Below are 16,863 nucleotides of genomic sequence, written 5' to 3'. Positions count from 1 at the left end.
TGAATGGAAAATCATTCTTTAACAGTTGAGTATGGTTGGTAGATTTGGTATTCAATTTTTACTAAATATGTAAAAAAAATTTGTGCCACCTTATTCCTTACAAAATTTAGCATTGGTTTGGCTACGATATCTTTTATATTTTTAAAGTAGATCGATTTGTTGTTAATGGGTGCCTTCTAGTCTTTATTTTGATTTTATTACTTGTATTTATTTTATTTTATCATGTTTCTTTTTTGTGTTTCTCTGCAAATTGCATAAATTTGATTATTTGAAATTCAGTGTAGGTGAGAAATACGTATCCACTTCTGTATTCGCACTTCCTCCGACCTCAGATTCTGTTAAGTTCGTCCCTTTGTGAGGCAAATCCAGTCCCTAATTGTCTTCGCCATGGACTGATTGAATCTCTTACACTCCACAGGCGGCTTTATTATTTAACGTTTCAATTACACGGCGACGAGTCTAAGTCGTAGTCCGATTCAAAATCGGGGAGTGGCATGTGAGTAGGGGGATTGAGGGTCCTTTTGCCAAGGACGGAGCAAAGGCTATTTAGCATGTAAATGCGAGTCAGTGCCAAATAGTTGAGTCTTCGAGTCGAGAAGTCCCAGTTTTAGTCGGAGGCAGTATCTAGTTTGCATACAAATGGATTTTCTTTATGTTTATGGTGCCAGTGCGAGGTAGACTGGAAAATAATTTCGCAAATGTTTCATTTGATTACAGAATGAATCTTTTCTTGGATCTTTCAATCTCTAATTGTCTTTTATGTCGAATGCAAATTAGGCTCTTTCGCCTTGATGGTGGTAACCCAAAATGTGAATTGAAAATATAACAATTTTCTGCTTTGTTTAAAAAAGGCTTGTATACGTTATTTAATTATTATATTAATATTATTGTAAGAAATGAAGTCTACATATCCTTGCCCTTTATATTTTATGCAATTATTCTTACATTTTAAAATTGCTTGCATATTTTTCAGCACAACCTAAAAAATTCCCCTTTCATGTACCTAGTCACGAACAATTAAGCTGGTTTATTTTTTCATACTTCACATTTATGGCCAGAATAATTAAGAACCTGCCGAATGATGAAACTCAAGCCTGAGAGGAAAAAATTTCACTTTCCACGAACTATTTGCCGCAGGAAAAACACAATTTAGGCGAAAGAAAACCCTCATTCACATGCAGCGAAAGCGACTTCAGGCTCATTGTCGAGGATTTTTAGTGTTGAAAACAATTGAAAGTGTTGGCAGCTGTGCGCTGGCTTGATGGGGTTGGGGGAGGGGGCTGTGTTAGGGGTAGGAGTTCGGTGGAGGGGGGTTCTGTTGCAAACACGACATGCAAACTCATAAATGTGGCCGCAAAAACACAGTCGCACACACGCACACAAGTGAGTACAATGCATTCACAACCGACAGCAAAGGCAGCAGAATCAGAAGTAGTAACTATAACAAAGAACTCGGTCATTTGGTGCACAAAACGCAGCCAAAAGCACGCCCCAGTGCTGCTAAATGCTGCACAAAAAAGGAGCAGACGGAAAAAAAAGAATGAAAAAAAAAATATTGTGGCAAAAGGACGAGGAAGCACGCACAGGAGGCACCCACAATTGCATGCATGCATGTGTGTTTGATGGGTGTGAAATGTTTGCCAAGCAGGCTTCAAAAAATGCCAGAATCGTTACGGATCTTTGGCTAAAAAATACTGAAAAGTTGAAGGATATTTTGTGTTCCATAAAATAAAATCAACAAATATAAAGGTAGCAACGAAATATTTCCTTCGTTTGTAAAATATATTCAGCTTTTTATTTTGCTGTTCAAAGTCTCGGCACATTTAAAATGCATTGAGATCTTAGCTCCATTTTTTTTTTAAATTTGTAAAATTTTTTATCAAACATTGAAAAATTCAGGATATTAAGTTTCACACAAAAAAGAAATACAAAAAGCTAGCCAAAAATGTTTCTTTGAATTATTATCAAAAGGTTGTGCTTATTTAGCTTACAATTGATTTCTTTCTGAAAAAATCATTTAAAATTTTGTATTTTATCATTGTCTAAAAAATTATGGAAGGTAAAAGGATATTTGGTTTCCTTAAGAGAGGTATCTTAAAAGGAAAAAAAATATTTCTGTGCAAAAAAAGTTTTTTTTAAGAATTAAATACCTATTGTTTAAATTCACAGTGAAATTATGGCTGATTTGATGGTGTGGAAATGATTATGTTGACTTAAGTTATGACTCCGGACTCGGGTGTACTGAAAAGAACTCCCCGGAGAGCGAGTGCTGGGATATTTATTCGAATCAATTTAGCTGAGACCGTAAACTGATTAATGTTGAGTGAGGTGGCCGCAGAATTGTGAGGTTCCGCTGTTCGCATGCTATTTATAAGCCTGCGGCTTTCGGCATTCCAATGCATTGGCTCCAATGAATAATTAAGCGGTTGGCGCTGCCAGGATTAAGAAGCAGCCCCAACCGACCGCAACCACTCACTCGCACTTGCGCGGCTCCTTTGCCACGCCCCCAAGGCGCAGCCAACGCCCCTAACACACACACTCACATTCAAGTCAGGCTAAGAAGTGGCAAGGATATGCGTGTGTGGGACATTTTTCACTTGTCAGGACATGGCGCATACGCCTCGTTAGCCAGGCAACGCCATCCAAAAACCTGAAAGCGAGAAACGCCATCTAATTTATAGAACGTGGTGGTTATTTCTTTTAAGTGCTCGACAAATAGAAGCAACAAACACAAAACACATTTCGTCACGTTCCCCGACAACCAGCAGCAGCATCAATATTTTTATTTGAATTGTGTCTCCCTTTTTGTTTATAATTTATTTGCATTTGCTCATTGAAATGCTGCACAAACCGAATGGGGGCCCAAATGCCACGAGCCTCAAATAAATGGCAATCGTGGGAAAAGTAGGGGATTGATGGCATAGGAATGACATCATCTTGCTGCTCAGGGATATCGAAAGGATAAGGAGTTTTCGTTTGGGGAGCCAATGAATAATGGTGAGTATATTTTACCAAACAGTTTTGTAGCATACATTTTGGGGCCGAAAATGAAATTAAAATTTAATTATCAAAATATAATATTATTATCCACAAATTTATTTATTTATTTTTAAAAATTGAAAATCATTTTTTATTGCTTGTTAGCTCAATTTATTTATGCAACAATTCTAGAAATAATTTGATAAAATATTTCCCCTCCAATTTTTACCTATACCGATAAACATATATTTTCAAATGGGCCTTATTTCCAGCAAAAGCGAAAAGAATAAAACGGAATGCTAAACGAATTCGAAACATGCAATTTTAGCTGTTTCTGCTGGTGTTGCTGGTATTCGGTACCTTGCGTTGGTCCGCATCCATGAAGCGTCCGTCATAAATTCTCGTTATACAATTTAAAAACATTTGCTAAACACGCATTTCCTGCATGGCAATGGCCAGTCGAAATGGCCAAGGGTTTTTGGGTGTGAGAATGGCTCTGGGCCCGAAAAACATAACATAAATTTACTTTTTGGCTGGCCAACGGCCGTTGCTTAAAAGAAAAAAATAAAAACAAGCAGAAAAATAAAGGACAGTCGAACGCCCATGGAGATAAAATTGTCAAAATTGTTTGATGAATGCGAAACGAAATGAAAATTTATTTATATATATACATATATTTCCGTGTGTTTAAGTGTACATGTTTGAATTCCCGCTCCATTTGATGTTAGTTGGCTTGTGTTTTTTAGATATTTTCATAGCATAAATAGATCAGGGAAATGTACTCCCACTCTCGTCGTGTTTATTTGCGTATGCAAAAAACGATTTAAGTTAATTTGCCATGAAGTTTTCGGCGATAGCAATAAACCAGGAATTCATTTTACACATACATCTTTTTTTGCAGGTTTTAGCCTTTTTGACATGGTACGAAAATTGAGCTATTGGCATTTGGCTTGAATTATTTATGTTATTGATATAAAAAAAAACACATCCCGTCAACACATCAAACCGGGGAGCCCTACATTATTTAGGGCTTCGTTCGCTTCAGCTCTTTAAAAGTACTATTGCTCATCGATGTGCAAAATTAGTATTCAACTAATTTAGAGACTTTTGGGTAAGGGAACCCATAGATAGCCGTTCTGAAAACACGTGTCAATTCTCTCACATACTCGCATCCTTCGGGGGAATGGTAAAAAAAGGAAGAGGACCTTCGAATAGGCACATGGACAACGTGACGTGCCACTCAACGCCATGAGCCCTGGAAATTTATTAACACATGCCAATCATAAAAAGCGCAAATCGCATTTTCATTCGAACAAAAGCCGGCCAGCCAGAAATCGAAACTGAAAGAAGATCCCCTCATAGAAAAAAATCATATTCCCAAATTGGGGTAAAACTTAATTTTTCAAGAAAGAATATTTGCAAAATAAATCTTTAAGTAAAAGCGACATTACTCTATAATCCTTCTTAAGAATTTATATATATATTAAATCTATTTTTAACTTAAAAAATTACCTCTTTAATAAAATATTTTTTGTGGCCTAGTCTAAGAAAATGTTTAATTTTTTTTTATACAATTTGGTTTTGAGCTTTAGCAATTTCCACATTGGGAAATTCGAGATTTTTCCAAGAACTACGGATCTGAGAACATCATTCAAATGGCAACTTGGCTAGGCAGCTCAAAAATTACAGTCACGTTTTCGATTATGAAAAATTTTATTTCCAATTTTTTCCCTCCTTGCCTTTTCCCATATTCTGGCCCCTCCCTTGTGGTTTTTTCTGTTGATTGTAGGTGCATTCAAACATTTATTTATTATTTATAACCCGCAGACAAAGGACAATGGCCAGGACAAAGCGAGAGCGAGACAGTGCCACCGATGCAACAGCAAATATTCGAGGGGTGATTGGTAAATGCGGGGTGGGGATGGTCAAAACTTTAAAGACCGCCTGCGGTTAGTCGAAAATTGTTAATTGATTTTGTCTCTCGCACCGACAAAGTTTCCAAGGCGCCCGGCGATCCTTTATCCCATGGTATATGAGCCAACCTCCAGCCCATTGGATTATTGTGGCTTTTGTGCAGTGGGGCGCGGCATTAGCCCTCTTGGACACCGAACTGAACTGCTTAACTTTTGTGCAATTTGCAGGCAGCCGGGAAAATAAAAATAGAGTGAGCGAAGTCAACTACTTTTTGGCCCGCATAAATCTCAGCCGCAGTTGAAAGAGGGAGACAGCCAGAGAGGTCCTTTTGAAACGACAAACAATTTTATTGTACTGACCACGGGCAGCACACTCGCACATATCCTGGGACATTGGTATATGAGTGAGGTTAGTGGCCAACAGCGACGAAAATTGCAAAAGGATATGGCTTACAAACACTCGAATGGTGGCACAAACGCTCACAGACACAAAACCCAATTTGGGAAAATAGCAGCACAGCTATGGGGCACTTTATAACATCCATTTTATAGAGTTTTTTATATTTTTAACTTTTTTATAACCAAATATTTATAGAAATTTAAATGATTATTTATTTTATTCATTTATTAATAGTTATAAAAATAATAATATGATAAGGTTTTTTCTTACATTTCTTAAGTAGTGCCGAGATAGTCACAATTCTTTTAATACAAAGCTCACTACAGAAAAATTTGGAACTTTAAAAATCATAGGCTTATAGTTAAATTATTAAAAATTTGATTATAAGCTGCTTTTCAAAAACTGCTTTATTTATATTATTTTGAAAAAAACCATTTAGTTTTAGACTGGTACCATCCCTACATGCCAATATACCCTAGTTTCTTTATCCTATAATTATAAGTATGGTAAAATCCGAATTTAAATTTTAAAAAATGAAAAATCCTAAAACCCCTTACTAATTCAAGAACTATGAGGTAACAAAAGATAGGATGGTGCCACACTTCTGCGTATATATGTAGGTAGATATGCCCCACATGCGGTTGCAGCTTTGTGCGTCGGCATGGCAACCGGCCACGCCCACTGTGACAAGGGGCGGAGGGGCGAAGGGGCGGTGCAGCACACATAAGAGCATTTCCCAGCACAGCTTGATCCTTTTTTATCTTCTATTTGATTTTCATTTTTAATACAAAAATAAGTTTAGCTTAAAATTGAATTATTTGATTTATTTTTTAGGGGAGAGAAAAGCGGAGAACCCAGTGCGCAAAAGGGAGCGAGTGGAGATGGAGATGGAGTGTGCCGAAAAGTTTTCTTATTTGATGCAACCAGGCCCCAACCCAACTTGGCTAAAAGTGGTTTGCCGGCCAGTGTTTGTTGGCCAGTTTTGTCTGCGCTTTTGACTTTGAGCATAATTTAATCGGATATTTGTTGCTGTTCCAGCTTCCGTTTGCCAGTTTCATATTATTTAAGTTTTTCTCTACGCTTTTGCCCAGCCAAGTTTTTTTCGGTATAGATATTTTACAGATTCCATTTGACAGGCAAAACTAAATGGGAAAATTTTTGTAAATCAAATTTGCGTTGCTCTCTGTGGGCAGTATATTTATATGTGTTCTTACTTTTTTCCGGCTTTTTCAAGTCATGGCATGCAGAGCAAAACAAAAGATTTTAATCATCTTAATTAGTTTACGGTTCTGATTTCAACGAAACGAAACAAAATGAAACCGGAAAATGCAACAAAAAACATGAAGGGAAAGGCAGGAAAAATAAAGATCGACAGTGTTAATACTTTACAAACTTTTTTAAATGGTATAAAAACCTTTTGAATTTTTTAATAAAATATTTATCAAAAACACCCATACCAAATCATTATTTCCTTAACATTTTATGTAAAGCTGAAAATATATAGTACTAATTTATTATGTCGATGAGGTGAAAAGTTCTTAGTCCTTCCCAAAAGTTCTCGTGACCCCTTGCAGAGTATCAAGATGGGGAAAAGTAAGACGAACATCTACAGCAGCCATTTGCTAGGATGAAAAATGGCTCTGGCAAACAACTTCGCACATGTTGCAGCCAACTTGCAACTGTCTTTGTGTGAGTGCAACGTGTTTGTTAGCCAAATTGAATTTATGACCTGTGGCGCTACACTTACACCGATATACACATACCTGCAGAGGAGCTTTTCCGGGGATCCCCCCAGGGGAGGGGGATGTGGAGGTGAGGTTGCCCAGGCGACATTGTTAAATTTTGCGTTCTAATAGCCAAAGTGTTGCACCTGACAGGTGAGACAGCCGGCAACGAGCCAGAATCAGAATGTGCCATGTCACACTTGACCCCAAGCCGAGCTCGTTGACTCCGTTTTCTGCCATGCATTTTGACTGTTTTAATATGCTGGCTTAGTTGATGAAGCTCTTTCATCCATGGAGCGTTATAAACTCAAAAACTGGAAGGGCTACAAATGACTTGACAAGAGAGGATTTATTGTATTTGTTTTAAGAAACAAAAGGGGCGAGATTTTACAACCAATGTATTTTTCGAAATCAAAAGTTTCTACAAAATATTAAATGTTCTAGCCCTAAACTCTGTTGGAGATATAGCAAGTTATGACCCCAAGTGTCACTCGAGAAAACGAAATGAAAATAAGAAATAACAAACTAAATAAGATACATTTTACAAATCTCTATCTTTTTATAACATTTCAAATAAAATGTTCAACCATTTTATAAATATTGGCAATATTTATTATGTTATATTTAAAAGACCAAGGCGAAAAGTAAACTTAGGTTATCGAATCTCAAAATATTTACTTTTTATGAACTTATAAAGCCCCTTAATTTGAAGAACCTTCCTCTATCGAAACAAACCTTAAACTAATTCCGATTCAACACCCAACAAACGTGATCATTTTTCATTGCCCGTAGAACCCACCTCCAAACACTCGAAGTGTCATTCTTGGCCAGCTTCAATTAATTGAAGCCAACTGGCTGCCGAAATGCAGTCGACAATTTGCTGAAATCCCACGAGGACCACCTTTAAGTGACTTCTGCACTTGGTGTCCTTCCCCTGCGCCCCCAACAATTTCCCTAAACCAACTCTGGGATGTGTGTGTGTGGGGTGTGGATTGGGTGTCAACTACTTAGTTGGGTTGCAGGGCATCATCAATATGTTGTCCACACCCAAAAAGTATCTATTGCCTGGACTACACACACGCACAACTCACACCATATTTTCCATGTGCATAATTTCCAACGGGTAGTTGGCAAATTGTGGGTGGAAATAGGGAGTTTTGGAAGTGTGGTGTTAGTGTCGGGTTAGCAGGAAAACTTATGCGCGAACCGAAGGCAGATGGAGATGCCATTTGTATGCATTTGCCTAACTGAGCCGGGCTCTGAGCACGTTTCTACAAACGGATGCACGGGTAAAATAAAAATTATTAAGTAAAATAAATTCTAAAAAATATACAATGTAAAAAATAATAATTTTAATAGTCTTTAAAAAATATAAGAACATTTTAAAGGGCTCTCAGATTTCTTATTATAAAATATATGGATGCTTTGATATGTTATACCTTGTCTTAAATATAAAGATGAAATATTCTTTCGCACAGAAGCAAGAAAATAGTTTTGTTATAATATTATAATAGTAAAACTTGTGAGATACATCAAAGAAATTTTCTATCTTACCTTCTAATAAATAAAACCCCCAAAAGTGGTAATCCTCTTTTTCCTCAGTGCACACGAGTATCTTTGTCTTGGCTACCGCCAGCTTCCTGGGAGACATCCGAGTCCTTGTCCTGACCCGACCCATTCAGGACCTTTGCTCGTGTAGGAGCAGTGTTTCGGGCTCATTGTTGATATCAACACAATTTAGTGTCTTATACATGCGACCTGAGTTGCTGCTCTGCAGTTTCACCTGCAACTAGGCAGAGCTTTAGCTAAATACCTGCCATTGGAGCCACCTCCGCCCCCACCTCCTCCTCCTCCACCCACTCGGCATTGGATGCCTAAGCAAACAAGCCACATGGAGCACATCCCGCCCACTCACATGGTCACATAGTCCATGCACCTGCATGGAAAACAAAATGAGTTGCATGTTGATTAAGTCACCTGTACACACTTTTGCACAGGCAAACAGAACAGCCTGCTACTCCCACGCGGGGCAAGGGGGAACGGGCATCGGGATGGGAATCAGGATGGCCAGGGTGGCAGAGGGTAGCACATGTTGAGAGCTTTCTGGCTTAAGCTGGAAATTGTTGCTTTTTATGCAGCATCTGCAGCAGTTGCTGCTGCTCCTGCAGCCTGCTAAAAATTGCTTCATTAAGTGTTTCTTGTTGGCCTCTCCGCATCCATGTATTAGTAGCGCTTTTATGCTAATGTCCTTCGAACCAAGGATGGTCGGAAAAGAAAACAAACCGATAGGTACTCAACGCACTTATGCAGTCGGAAAAATGCGAGACTTACTCCTGAGGTAACTAATTTAATCTAGTGAAAATCGTACTTCCTAAAAGCAAATATTATTGTGCTAAGAAATAACAGTAGCCTGTTCTATATGTTCAACACTTTGATTAAGGTAAGTGTTTACGAAGTCTTACTATAAACGACCTTATGCTTTTTGCTTGAATACCAAACTAAATAATAATAGATACACGCTTTTTCTAAAATAAAACATGGACAAAAATAATTTTTTTTGTTTTATTTACTAACTAGTTAAAATAAAAATTTAATATTTTTCAGATTTTCTATTTTTTTTTTAATGCATTTTTCTATTAACACCTTAGTTTTATAGTATTTAAAACCTTTTATACTTGGAATTCTTAATAGCATACATATTTTTCTGTGCACTCAAAAGTTTAACATAAAATTTGAAATTCCAGAAGGTTTCTTCTGCAAGCACACGTGACTTAGGCAATCTTTTGTTCCGATGACCCAACAATTTCCAGAAGATTGGTATATGAGCTCCATTGCACTTAAATTCTAGCTTTAAACCAAAAATTTGTATTAGCCTCATTGAACTGGTAGTTTGTAGTGTGTTAAATACATTTTAAATTCAATCAAATTATTTATGCTGTAATATGTTTATGATTTTAATCCCCATACAAACAAACTTGGTAAATGTGAGCTGATGACTTCATTTACCTCTGTTACTTCAGTTTTGCCCATCCATTTGCCAGCAGTATCTTTAGGCTTTTGACAGTCATCCCAAGATTTACAGCGCTCTAAATCTCAGTTTCCCTTCCTTTTTCCCCATCTCAGATACTATGCTTCTTTGTCTCCGCTTCAGCTTGACGTGTAATTTATTTTTGCACTATTTTTCAATTATTTAATTTCCTTTGCAAACACACAAGCACACACTGACATCTCGCATCTAGGCAGTAAATGAAATGTAAATTGAAAATTCTGCATCTGCTTGGCAATCAAGATAAGGATGAAAGAACGAGGAAAACTTAGAAGTTATATTTTCGTACATGGGCTAAGAAAAATTTAAAAAAAAGTATGATCATAACAGAACTATGGAATAAATAATTCTACAAGAAAATAAAATAAAATAACTACTTTTTAGGTTTAAAAAATATATAACTATAATTCAGATATTTTTTTTATTATCAGAATAATCATATTCTATATTTTATTTAATGAAAATTTTGTATTTCAGATCCATATTCTGAACTTCAAAATGTAATAGATCCTTTTCTAATCCGATTCTTCTGCTGCTTCTAATTGCCCCAATTTGAGAAGCCACATAGTTTCAATTAGACGCAGTGCAGATTGCCTTGACGACTACTACCCCCACCTCCATTGGAGTCCTGACTTTTGCCACCTCCTCTGGCGGAATTAATTCCGCACCCAATCACACACCCAGTCGAACCCTCGCACATATTTGTGTATGCAAATTTTTCAAGCTATTTGCCGTGAAATTATGCCAGTGGCTGTCGACGCGCAAATGCGGCTAATAAAATACGCAACAAACTACGCGATGCCTGAGTGATGAGGCAGCCAAGCGATTGCCATAATTTATGTTGCGGTAAACCCAGAACCCCTCAACCCCACCCCCATTTTACCTTTTCAGCACCGGGAACTGCGGATCCGGATCCGGTCTGTTTATATTGCTTATTTAATATGTGCACGGTTGCCTGGATGAGCAGCAGGAGGAGCAGCGGCGAAAGCAACAATGCCTTTCATTGAGTTATGCCGCTCATTTGAAGCGTCAGCAGTCGGCTATAGTCGTAGTCGCAGCCATAACAATGAGCTCATTGCTACTCCTGTACCGGCATTCACCGACCCCCCCTCCGACACCACCTGACTATATCCCCGCCCATGTGCTGAAACTTTAAATGGGGGCGCGTGTAAATTTAGCGCTTGGATATGACATACCGGCATCCATCAGCAGCTGCTTCGGTTTCGAGCTAATACTTATTAGTTTTCGCGGTTTTGTTTATATATCATCATATAACTTAGTTGAAGGAAGCTAGTGGTATTCCGGGAAACATGTTTTAATAAAACTTATAGATCTTATGAACTTAGATCTTAGATCTTAGAACTTATGATACTATATTTGTAGCTGGTAATTGTGATTAAAGACAGCTGCTATTATATTCGAATTTTTTGGAAACACAAAATATATTTTTCTACCTTTGTTATATCAATAATCCTTATATTTTGCTTTAAAAATAAACTTCAATAAAATGTTTTACTACCATTGTATCGATATTGCAGGTAAATATTGATCATAAAATAAAATATCCCAATATATAGCCGTGTATTTTCCTCGCACTCCCATTAAAAACAGAGTTCGGGTCGACCAATCCACCAAAATAAATATCCACATGCTCCCATAAATATCCATATCACTTCATATTTCTCCCCACATCGTTTGCAAGCGAGTAAATCTGAATGGAAGCGAGTTCATTGAAATTATTGACAAAATGCAGCGCCAAACATTGAATACTTGAACGAACACCTTGCATAGCAGAGTTCCTTCCCCGTTTTTGTGAAGTATCGCAACAACTTTTGTCCGGCTCCATCAATGGATGCTCCTTATCAAACATTCACAGCCAGTTGGCAAGTTTCTATGGCAGCCAAAGATGTTGCAAAAGAATTTCCACATTGCGTAAGTTCTTCCCCTACACCTAGATAAAAAAGTCAGTTTTTTATACAAATTCAACAGCAAAAGTCCACGTTAGACATCTGAATAAGATACCATAATAAAAACCTACACCTATTTGGCATTCTCAACTTTTTTTAAGGCATGTTAATTGAAAACGTTGAATTTTTCTGAATTTTTTAGTGTGGCTCTAGTTAATTGAAATTTTTCAACGTGCAATGGCTATGATGATTCATTTTTCTTCAATTTTTTCCTCAACCCTTTGACTATGACGTGGCAAAACGCAGCCTAACTGGCTGGCAAGCGACACTTTCCTTCAGTTGGGTTCAGTAAGTTCGGCTGGAGTTCAGTTTCAGTTCATTTTTCATTCATACAAAGCAACAGACGCAGTCAGCGGCAATGCAGCTGCTGCTGTTGATTTTATCCCTTAGTTTGATACTCTTGCGGATAGAAATTATAAACAAAAAAGAAAATAAATATTTTCCAAGTCTAAAACATTATAAAATGCTAATAGTAAAGTGATGATATCTTTTGAATGACAGAGGTAGTAGAATTTAAAAAACAAAATAATATATATTAATCATACTAATTATTTAAAAATATACATTTAAATTGGCTAAATAATTTTTAAGAGATTTTAGCCGTGAGAAAAATAACGTTGTCATCGCTTTAAAGATGTTTAGATTCTGTTCACACCTATATTAGTTCAAAAAATATGTAATATTTTATAAATATTTAAAAATATTTTATTTTTAAACATATATTAAAATTGTTTATAGAGAAGGGTTTGAATTTTATGGGTACTTCAAAGACCTACCAGCCAAAGGACAGTCATCACAATTAAATTTCAAATATTCAACATATTATTAATACCTACTTATCAATGAAAATGCTACAATTTTTGAAAGAAATTTGTAATAACCACAAAAGAAAAACTCGATAAAAACTGTCTTATCTTCTTGTCTCTGCTTTTAAACTATTCCGCTTCTTTAATGTATTTTTGGGAACTGTTCCAGGAAACGATCTTAAATTAAAGGGTGTTCCAATGTCCTGCCTGGCTAAGGCATTCGATGCATTCTCTTCTTCTAACTCCTGGTGCTCCTTTGTGCCAGGGCTGCTTTTCATATAACAACAATATTTTATGCTCAGCTGTCTGGCTTTTTATGCATTTGCCCGGCTGCCTATGTGAAAAATTACAAAAAGCCAGCAAGTAGTGGCCAAAGAGGCGACCCAAGGGGTGGGGTCAGAGTGCACCGGGAACGGGGGCAAAAAGTGGCCACAGCCGCAGAGACGGCGTCTAGGGCCAAGTGTTTGCCATGCACTTGACTGTGTTATTTTTGCCTCCTGTCCGGGCCCGACGCATAAATCAACCTGCTGCAAGAACACACACACAGGCACACGCCCAAGGAGCAGATACATTATATATATAAATATATATATGAGTTTGGGAAAGGCAACCTCGAGACAGGAGATCGGGACAACTATTAAAGCGAGTGGGACCCTTAAAGATGAGCCCGCAATCGGATGCGACAAATTTTATTGGCCATCTGTTCGATGATGCAGCACAAAGTGACAATGGAGCAAAAAACAAGGAAGAACGCTATAGTCGAGTACCTCGACTATCAGATACCCGTTACTCTGCTAAATAGAGTTATGCAAAGAGCAAAGCGAGATTAAAATGCGCCACCTACCGGCGGTATACAGATTTAAGCGTTATGGGCGTTAGAGTGGGCGTGGCAAATTCACGTAACAAACTTGCGCTGCGTATAAGGCTACGGAATCTAAATCTGAAATCCCAATTCTCTATCTTTGATAGTTTCCGAGATATCCACGTTCATATTTACGATTTTTTGAAGTTTGTGGGCGGTTTATGGGCGTTAGGGTGGGTGTGGCAAACTTTTTTTTGGGTCAATCGATAGGTATTGATGAGAACATTACATTTCAGTTAAAATTTTTATTCTAGCATCAAAACTGTAGGAGCCACCGTTTTGGGCGGTTTGTGGGCGTTAGAGTGGGCGTGGCACTCTACTAAAACAAACTTGCGCTGCGTAAGAAGCTCAGGAATCTGCAAGCCAAATCTCAATAGCCTAGCTCCCATAGTTTCCGAGATCTCAGCGTTCATCCGGACAGACAGACGGGCAGACGGACATGGCTAGATCGACTCGGCTAGTGATCCTGATCAAGAATTTATATACTTTATGGGGTCGGAAACGCTTCCTTCTGCCTGTTACATACCTTCCGACGAATCTAGTATACCCTTTTACTCTACGAGTAACGGGTATAAATAGTGGGAAAGGAGTGAATGGTACACCAAGACCTCTAAAAAAAAGAAAATATGTTTTTAAATATGATGAAACTGGTGAGCATTTTGGGAAAATGTATTATTTAGGAAAACTATACCAACAGCATAATAAAAAGCTCCCGAAATCCCTTATAAAAACATATAAAAGTATTCCCACCCTTCCTTTATAATTATTGCCCATATAGAAAACTTTTGCCCATTAAAAGAGTCAAGTTTTTCCATCCTTTTGGCTTGTGAAGCAGCATTTATCTCGGCAAGATGAAAACATGAAATGGGTTTTGTTTAATTAGCCCACAAAAGCGAAACAAAACAAATGTTCGCCGGATAACTTAAGGCGACTTGTACACTAAATATCACCATTACCTTTCCCTTTTTAACCATAAAGATATGTGTTAATTTCGTGTGTTTGTGTGCATGTGTTTGTTGCCATTTTAATTGGGGACCAAGCCAAAACTTAAGCGCTGATAAAACTATAATCAAGCGCAGGTTTCCGCTTCCAGGCGAAATTCAATGGCAGCTGCCAAGGCCAGGATACAGGACCCCCATCCTGACATCCTCTCACTTTTTCGCTGCCAGCGCGTTGTTTGCTTAATGCGGTCATTATATGAAGTCTTCTATTCCAGGGATCCGCTCGCAAAGTCTATCTCACATGACTGTTGTCCCCGACAACTGAGATTGCAACTCGTGTGCATGGGGTTATAACTTACAGTTGAAAAAAAGCTCCAAAAAATGTGATGAATTAGGAGAATTTAAATATATGTCATGAAGAAATAAGGAAAAATAAGTAAATTCAAAATAAATATATACTTTGCTTATACTTAGACAATTAAAGATGCCAATAACTAATACAAGAAAAAATTCAAAGTAAGCCTATATGATCTTTTTATTATACCACTTTTAAAGATTTAGTTTTAGTATTTATGTGTATGACATTTTTTCTTCATCTGTATCGACCGAATATCTTCGTTGGTTAATGATTATCTAAGCATCACCATGAACATGAACACCACCGCCATTTCTTTGCTAAATTTTGCATTATTTTTTCCAGCAGTTTTAGCTCTTTTATGGCATTTTTAATGACAGTTGAAATTTGATGTGCATGGATTTAGGGTAAAGTTTGGGGCTGTCCTTGAGCTAAATGAGTTTCCGCGGGTAAAAATGGCTTACTAAAAATGTGAAGATAAAACAAGGAATATGGCAAAAGCTTGACATATTTTTTGTTAGTAGGGGAAGTAAAAATAATTATATTATTTAAGATACCATAAAAAAAACGTAAGTGGTAAGCAAATAAATTAAACTTTTAATGGTAATACGGAAACGAGATACTTGAAAGCGTAAAGTTAAAGACGTTTGCCATTTATCATTTATATTGCCAGTGCAGTCTGCGTTTTATTCTAACTTTATTTTTTTTCTTTCTATTTTTTTTTTGGCACTTTGTGGCGACTGCCGAATCCGTTGGAATGCTTTTGGCCACTTGTTAAATTTTGTACTCAGCATTACGCTTAATGCGTTTACACAATAACCATGCGTTCTCACTGGCCAACCCCCTCCGGGCTCTTACCCCCCAAAACCCTCTTTCGACGCCCTGCTAATGGCCTTATAATTACTGTCCACGTCCGACGAAAGCCAGCAGCGGCGAAATGCGGAAAAGAATTGGCCCAGACCACAGTTAACAAGAAACAGAGGAAAAATAAAATGAGATTTTGTTACATAGAAATTCAGCGGGTTTCATTAAATGCTCAAATTATGTACTTGCCAGTAGTGGTATGTCCTTTTCTCTAGCCTTCCTTCCTTTCATTTTTCCTCACTTTTGGCCCTCTTGTTTTTTTCTGCTTTTCCCAAGGCGAGGCCAAAGTGTTGGCTAGCTTCAAAAAGTTGCCTGCCACGGACAGCCTTGACTTGAACTCCAGGGCGGAAGTGCGTTTCCTTGAGGAATGGTCTACTATAAACAGTTGAAAACTTCTAATACTCTTTGTAGTAACTGAGATTTGTAATAATATTTACTGTCCATCCTATTTTTGAAAGCAGAAATGTTTCTGATCTACTGTTTTTCTCTACACAGAGATAAATATTCACGTATATTGTTCTTGAATTGAGAAAATTCGTTCTTAAAAGCATTTTCAATATTAGAATGATGAGAAGAGAAAAGATTAATTGAGTTTATTTATTTTATTTATTTCTTTTTTTGATAAGTAGTGTACAAACTGGACTAATAGTTTATTTTCTGAGATATACAATAACAAATACCTCCAATTCTTCTTGATTCGAACAAAAGGAAAAAATTTTCAACTTCAAAAACTCAAACTTTTCAACACTTAAACTCAGATTAGAACGTCAGAATTTTCTCTTTGTGTTGAAAAGCAGTTTACTAGGAATACGTCTCATTCTAGAGGTCTTAGCACTAAATGATTCTCAGATTACCCATTAATGTGCACTAATATAAATATTTTAGCGTAAATTTCATTCTTCTGCATAAAGCCGAGTCATGAAACCACCTGGAAGGTCATGTTCTAACAGATGTATACTATTTAGTTTTCCCAAGGGAAAATATAAGGACCACGTAAAGAAAAAAC

Source organism: Drosophila suzukii, chromosome 2L (genome assembly GCF_043229965.1).
Source record: "Drosophila suzukii chromosome 2L, CBGP_Dsuzu_IsoJpt1.0, whole genome shotgun sequence".
Taxonomy (NCBI): Eukaryota; Metazoa; Arthropoda; class Insecta; order Diptera; family Drosophilidae; genus Drosophila; species Drosophila suzukii.
Note: the sequence above shows the minus strand (reverse complement) of the source record.